The sequence below is a fragment of the Bemisia tabaci genome, chromosome 7, assembly GCF_918797505.1.
Source record: "Bemisia tabaci chromosome 7, PGI_BMITA_v3".
Taxonomy (NCBI): domain Eukaryota; kingdom Metazoa; phylum Arthropoda; class Insecta; order Hemiptera; family Aleyrodidae; genus Bemisia; species Bemisia tabaci.
The window spans coordinates 4743138-4750821 of NC_092799.1; the positions used below are offsets into that span (position 1 = coordinate 4743138).

At 43.1% G+C, this 7684-nt stretch overlaps 1 protein-coding gene across 1 annotated transcript in view; it reads right to left on the reverse strand.

The window, feature by feature from the left end:
• The window catches only part of eIF5 (eukaryotic translation initiation factor 5), a 45755-nt gene extending 38159 nt beyond the window's left edge, over positions 1-7596 (reverse strand). Inside the window, exons 1-2 of the mRNA XM_019049365.2 lie at positions 7390-7596; positions 7142-7275 (exon numbers count right to left, since the gene is read on the reverse strand). The gene's annotated coding sequence lies outside the window, so the exon portion shown is untranslated. The remainder of the gene's footprint in view (positions 1-7141; positions 7276-7389) is intronic.
• Between the last annotated feature and the right edge of the window lie 88 nt (positions 7597-7684).

The following is a 7684-nucleotide window of genomic DNA, read 5'->3' on the forward strand; positions in this document are numbered from 1 at the left end:
CCTGAACCGGCGCGGCGGTCGGCATGAAACGCATAGCGCCTACAAGACTGCATGAATACTTCACGCATTGCGTTAAACACACTGCGGTCAGCAGCAGTCGGCTTCGGCGTGAAACACATAGCGCCTACAAGACTGCATGAATACTCCACGCATTGCGCCAACACGGAGCGATCGGCGCGGCGGTAGAAGTTAAAATTTTTAACCACGCCATTTCTAAATGACTCGATCCACTGTGTGTCGCATAGAAGTCAGTGAAGGCAGGTTTCCCAAGGAATTTGGAAAATGACTTTTCCCTGATTTCCCTGACACATTTTGGTGAAATTCTCTGACAACTGAAGATATGGCAAATGGTTAAGAAGACATAATTGAAAAAAGTTTTCAGGCAAAATTTGTAGTTCGAAACCTCAAACCCATTATACAGCGCAAATAAAGGAGATTTAACAAATTTTCCCTGACTTTTCCCGGTATTCCCCGACTGTGGCAACCCTTCGAAGGGTCTTTCCTAGTATCCGCCTCAAAAAGTGATGAGTCAAAAAAGTATAAGTAGTGTGCAATTCAACGTCTCGGAGTTCTACTTTACCCGATCCGGAACAAAAGTACGTTTCATGTCCAGAGGGAATCGGGGTCATAGCAAAGCTGACAATCGGTCGAAAGTTCCACGGCTGAATTGCGAATGCGCGGATGAAGAGGACGACGTGCTAAAGATCGCGATACGCCTCTTATGCTCAAATCAGCGTGCCGTGACCAAGAATAATCAGCGCGTCGTTTTCAAACCCGAAATGCCGCATAAGCTCCAATTTTCAGTCATTTTGAGGGACGGAAAAAGAATAGCGCCATTTCCAAATGCTCCAACTGGAGGAACGCTTTCGTCTGGGGGTATCGATGTCAGCCTGGGGCGGGGTGTCTACTAGAACAGGCTGGCCAAAAGTCAGTACTTTCACAGTATTTTTTCAGTACATTCCCGAGAAATTCAGTACTTCCTTAACAGAAAAATTCAATACTTTTTAGTACCTCTATTTGACGAAATTCGAAAAATTTCATAATTTTGAGTTTCTCGCTCAAATTGCGACAAAATTTAAAAAATTCCGGACCTTCTTGCGGAAATTCCGCACTTTTTCAGTACTTCCGGACCGCCCTTACAAGAATAAACATCAAAACACGATTCTGTGACTGGCGCAACTGACCCAATATTGAGGATAACTGGACTATACTTTGCAATTAGGAACTAAAATTTCTGACACGGTTAAAAAACAACCTGTGTACCAGTAGTTTCCCTACGAGCATAAGTGTTTGAACGGATGAGCCGGAAATTGTAGTTCCTAATTCCAAAATGTAGTCTATTTGAAGTCCCTTCCCACTTGGAGCAGGGTTACCACAGAATTTAGAAAAGAAAATTCCTTGACATTTCCCTGATTTCCCTGACACATTTTGGCGAAATTCCTTGACGGATGATTAAAAGAGCATACTTAATTGAAACTAATTTTCAGACAAAATTTGTTGTTCGAAACCTCAAACCCATTCTAGAAAGCAAATGAAGGTGAATTAACAAATTTTCCCTGACGTATTCGTTATTTTTCCTGACTTAAACATTTCCTGAAATTTCCCGGTTTTCCCTGACTGTGGCAAGCCTGTTGGAGGTGGCGCCCCTCCTGGGGAAATTTTTCCGAAACGATCAGAAAAACTCGACGAATCCCACCCCACGTGACACAGGGACCTCCCTAGAATGGAAGACGAAGACTGGGCTTACGACAATGGTCAGATTACGCACCCCCGCGACCGGTAAAAGGTCTAGGCTCGGGGAGGGTCGGGGCCGGGCCGGGGGATGGGGCTGCGGTGCAACGGGAACTGGGTCAACGCTCTTTGCGCGAGTCGCAGACTGGCGTGGCGCGGCGCGGTGGGCAAGGCGGTGGCGGTCGGTGGGGCGATGCAATGACCCTCCTGGCCTCGTGGTTGTCTCGCTGCCACGATTCGCTCAACCCCACACTTCGTCAGTTCGTCCGTCCATGGAATCGACTCCATTACGCAAAGACCAACTACCATTCAGTGGCGTGGCGTGAATGATCGATTACCGATATTTCTCCATTTGAAGTTGTAGTAAAGAATCGATTATCAAGGTGTTCGCTGCGAACACCTTCATAATCGATCTTTTTCAATAGATTTAAATGGCCGATCAATCGATATATCGCAAAGCACGCCACGCCACTGCTACCATTTCTCCCGCACTTTAGAGACCACGAAGAGTTCCCATAGCTTTCCGTGACACATAGCTGCTTACACGGGTGAGCTGGAAAAGGTAGTTCCTTGTCGCTTAGTCAGGGTTGGCCAGGGCCAGATTAGACGAATGCTGTAGCACTCGGCCTACGTCCTCCAACAGCCCGATTGTTGAAATTTATGTCGGCACGACAAGAATCGAAAATCGATACATTACACGGCGCAGCGGGCCGATTATAGAAATTTATAGACAAAGCTATAGACAAAGAAGACAAAAGGAGTAAAAGAGCACATTTCACGAGTTTTGCATTTTTTTAACAAGTTTTTCTTGAGGGTCCTGTACGGACAGCGGGCTGATTGTTAAAATTGATAGACAAAGCTACAGACAAAGAAGACATACGGAATATGGAGGGATCCTACTGGTTGAAATGGGTGGTTCTTCTAGACTGAGGGGGTAAATGATGGACTAACTATCGGGTCTCTCGTGGGTTGCCGTTGGTTAGTCTATTACCTACGTCCTTCGTCCATTGCAACCACCCGCTTCCACCAATATCACCCGTCAATATTCTTTCTGTCTTCTTTGTCTATTGCTCCGTCTACCAATTTCGATAATTAGCCCGCAGGTAGGGCTATGTCTTGTCTTCTCCGGCCGACATAGCCAGTTAGTTTCAACCATCAGGCTGCAGGAGTCTTTCAAGACTAGACGGATTTAGAGAGGCCCTAAAGCTGAAACTTTGGGTTGCGTGGGGCCCCAAAGTTTCAGAATTTGAGGCCCCTGATGACAAGCACCCTGGACCCCTGAGCGCTAAATCCGACTCTGGGGTTGGCGCTGCCATTTTAATTCGCGCGGCCACTTGCCGCAAAAAAGGGAAGGCTGTGAAAATTGGGAGGGCCAACCGGCAAGAGCGTCATAATCGCGGGTTTCTTCGGAAGTCGCGGTGAAATTAGCTTGTTTTTCGCAGAATCGCCGCAATGTCGGTATGACGGACGAAGACATCCTGGCTAAGAAAGTTTGGGGGGGAAGGGGTTTCTGTAATGGGAGAGTCAGAACTTTCTGGAGCCCTGCTTTCCAGAAACGAGATATTTCTTTGACTTTTCGGTCAGTTTGTTCTTTTTCTTGGATCATGACCGCACCGGATAACCCTTCTTATCTTCCGCTGACACAGGCTGAGGAACGAAGTGTTCATGTTCAATAAACAGGCCCAGTTTGACGAAATTCTCAAGTTAACCATTTTCATTAATTATTGTCACGGCGTGAAAATAAGACGACCTCATCTCGAAAACTACGAGATAAAAATACGAGCATCGCGATATATTCCGCAAGGACACATTGAGAGGAAGCGAGAGATGACACCGACAATCCCTTCAGATGTGATGATACTTTCTTCCCTCCTAACCCCCCCCCCCTCTAAGGGCTGCAAGGGCTGTACTATCATGCTCAGGAAGGACGTTGTATGAGCTTTCATGCGTAGCCAAATTTCCTGTGACAAAGAGGGGATTTCCCGGAAAACTCGGGGGAATTTTTCCTCAAATTTTGAAGTGAATTTTGTTCACAGTTAGATCCGAAAATTTCAGAAAAAATATTCATGGAATTCCTCCAAAAAAACTTTATCAGGGCAAACTTGGCAACATTTGAATCGGGGTTGCCACGGAATGTAAAAAATAAAATCCCCTGACACATTTTGGCGAAATTCCCTGACAGTTGAAGATGTGACGGACGGTTAAGAAGGCATAATTGAAAATAGTTTTCCGGCAGAATTTGTTGTTCGAAACCTCTAACCCATTCTAGAGAGCAAATGAACTGCATTTTGCAATTTGGAGCTATAAATTCTAACTTATCTGAAAAAACACTTATGTGCATAGGAAAACTAATGGCACATACGTTGTTTTTAAACCGGGCCGAAATTTATAGCTCTTAATTGCAAAGTGTAGTCCAAATAGAGGTGATTTAACGAATTTTCCCTGACATTTTCGTCATTTCCCCTGACTGCGGCAACCCTGCTGAATGTTCATACGTCTTTTTTCCTCAACACGGCGCGGCAGTGCGTTCCGTCTAACCCGCCGATCACTTCCGGTCTTATATCCGATTTGCGAAAATGCGTGACATTTGATGCCCGGAGGCTGCAGCCCCCCCCCCCCCCCCCACACCCGACGCCCTGCCGTGATCCGGGTCTGTCAAGCGGGCCTCTTCGGGTCAATGACCTCGCGACTTAACGCACGCAAAAAATAGCACCAATCCCTGCGATGCCAATAGGTGTGGCTGTCGCAAAAGGAAGAAAACGAAAGAAAAACGCGAGGAGAAGCGTCAACTATGCGTAGGCTTCGTTTTTTCGAAAAAAACATACGTCGTCACCTTCCGGCCAAAGTATCACAAGCGCCATGCGAAGTTTAAAAATTTCCGCCGCCAATTTATTTTTTTTACAGAGAAATTGTTGGTAAAATTTGTTTGAAAATTTCACCGAATTTCGTCGGCAGTACGAAGAAAATTCAGTGAAATTTTTGGACGGCTTCGTTGATCAATTTCTCAGTGAAAAAGTTAAATGACGGCGGAAATTTTGAAACGTCGCATGGCGCTTGTGGCCACTTTGGCCGGCGGGTCACGACGTGTAGAGCAGATTTGATGAATCACGTCGGTGGACTTACGTAACATCAATTGGAATTGGACAACGTTGAGTAGAAAGGAACCAAGCAACATCGGCTACTGCCAAATTTAACTGGGCAATTCAATTTTTTACAAGAGAACGTTTACTTAGGCGAATTTATTAGAAAATTTTCAGGAATTTACTTCGTAGTACGCAGAAAATTATCTGAAATTTGCATAAAAATCCGCACAACCATTTGCATGTAAAAAATTAAATTTCTCAGTTAAATTTGGCAATAGCTGATGTAGCTTGGTCCCTTTCTGCTTAACGCGGTCCAATTCACTATCAGATTTTAAGATTCTGAGAGTTGATGAAAATTGAATGCTACCGCCCTGATAAAATTGGTTAATGAAGAGTAAGGCACACTGCATGAAAATGCTACAAATTACTGCAAGGTTGATTTGGACGGACACAGAGTTTAATAGCAACGCATCAAGGTGCGCCTTGGGAAAAAATATGTGGAAGTTGTTTTGAATTCGATCAGTCACAAATTTTCAAAGTTGAGAAAAAACATTTTCAACAAGAAAATAGTCTCTAAACTTTGTCCTAAACATTGAGTCTTTTAGGAATCATCATAATTGAAACTTCTCTATCTTAGTTCAAACATGATAGGTTTTGATGCGTTTCTGATCAATTTAATTGTTAGAAAAAATGAGATATCATTTTCAGTAGATTTCCGCTGGGAGACAAATTTAAAAAAACTCGAGTTCGGATGATCCCATACTTTTTACATTCTGTAATTATGAAATTTTTTAAAACCTGCTTTACTCCAGACTTTTTATTTAATTCTAAGGAGCGCTGAGAAACTCTAGTTTCTTGGCGACTACAACTACAAAATACGATACTCTAAACCAGATTATATCAGTGCTAGGATCCGCCATAGTTCTCATTTCCTGACAGTCCTGCTAATTTTCAATATTATGGTAGTCCTTAATTGGAAAATGTAGTCTAATTAGTCTGCTTGTTCACTGCATACTTTCACAGCTCTAGACTCTGTGAAGACAGTAGACCACTAGCTTAAAAAGTATTCTAGAGAATATGACCAACTTGGATAGGAGAGCTGCAAGTTACTTGCCTTAAGACAGTGTTCGAAACTCACAGGCACCAACGCGCCTAAGAAATCGGTCATGGCGCCTAAAAAATGAAGGCTCTGCGCCAACGTGGCCCCTAAAAATTCTCCCCCCCCCCTTCCCCCGGCAAAAAATCTTAATTTTTTCTGTGTGGTGATTTTTCAAAATTTCTTCCAAGTTACAGCTACTTGTTCTGTAACTAAACATCTGAAGCTTCTAACTTTTCATTGAGTGCATCATGATATTTAGACGAACAGTCAATTCGGTCCCTAAAAATCTAGCTTGATGAGTCGCATGGCTCCTGAAACTCAATGACGAGTTTTGAACACTGCTGTTAGAGCTTGCAGAATTAAAGACATACTGAACTCACGATAATCATTGAAAACAACAATCCTTTAAAATTCCCATAGTTGATTGAGCCCCAAATGACTTACATCTATTGGAATTCAATAAAATTTCGATTTAGTATGAATACTGTTCTTCAGTAGGGGCAACCCTATGTTACAGCACTTGGTGACATACGACCCATCACAAGAAAAAAGATGATCCATAGAAAAAAAACAAGAGACTCAAAGTATCCGTTTTGAGTCATTGATTTGTAAGAAACAAAGAATTGTGTCAGAATTCCATTATTTTACTTGCCTTGTTCCAAAACCATGTGTAGTTTATATCTTTCAGGTTAACCACAGACTAGATAGTAATTAAAATTCCAGAACTAGCATTGGAGGCTTGGCGATGAAAACTTAAAAAAAAACTCGGGCCAAGCTGGCTCATGATTTTAAGCAAGAGCAATAGTTTGTCCAAAAAATGAGAAAGTGTGTGATGGGGTCGCTTGTTACGGAAAACACAACCCAGCGAAAGCCCAATTGGATTCACAGTATGTATTGATATAAGTAGGTTATTAAAAGGCGCAGCCGGAACTATACCTGGACTGAGAATAGTCATTAACTTTGGTTGCTTGAGAGCTGGATTTCACAGAAATTTTTTTTTTTCAAGACGATTTGAAAAAGCGAAGCTGCATGAAACAGGTATAACTAACGCATGTGGAGGATAGAACTAAAGGAGCAAAGAAATGTGGAGAGATTAGGAGATCTTAGTCCATACAACAGTATGCGGTGTTTCAACATATTGGACGTATGCCAGGCGGCGAGTCAAGATACTTAAAAATAGCTCAACAGTGAGGAGTTGGGCTGAAATGATGTATTAATAAGATGGTACCTTTGAAGTTGAGAACCGTCATATAACTGGTAACGCCCGAAGGGACGAATCCGGTAAAGGCAAGAGAATGCAGTTTTGAAAAGTCGCTAATTTTGCTCGGGGAGAGCTCCGCAGAATGAACGCACGCAAGTATCCTGAAAAAACCAAGAGGCGAATTAGACACAAGAGTCACGACTGTAATGAGTTCAGGTTACACGGTTTCACAGGGAAAGTATGGAACAAATCGAGAATTTTCCTAGGCTACTTACTTTGAGACCGATAAACGACTCTCTCGGATACTCCGATCGATGGAAACACAAGAAAACTCGGGAAAGACTGAGGAAAATATTGAGAAAAACGGAAAATGCACTCGGAAAACAGTCACGTAACCAGAGAACACACAGGACAAAAGTGTTTCACAGCGACAGCCTAATGGCACCTAATCTAATGGCAATGCAATGCCTACGTTCAACAGCGACTTATCGCGCTACCTCACCACAGCAAGCAACTTTGAACATGGAAAAAGTTTAGTTAGGCATCATCTCCTGTATCAAAACTGTGGCA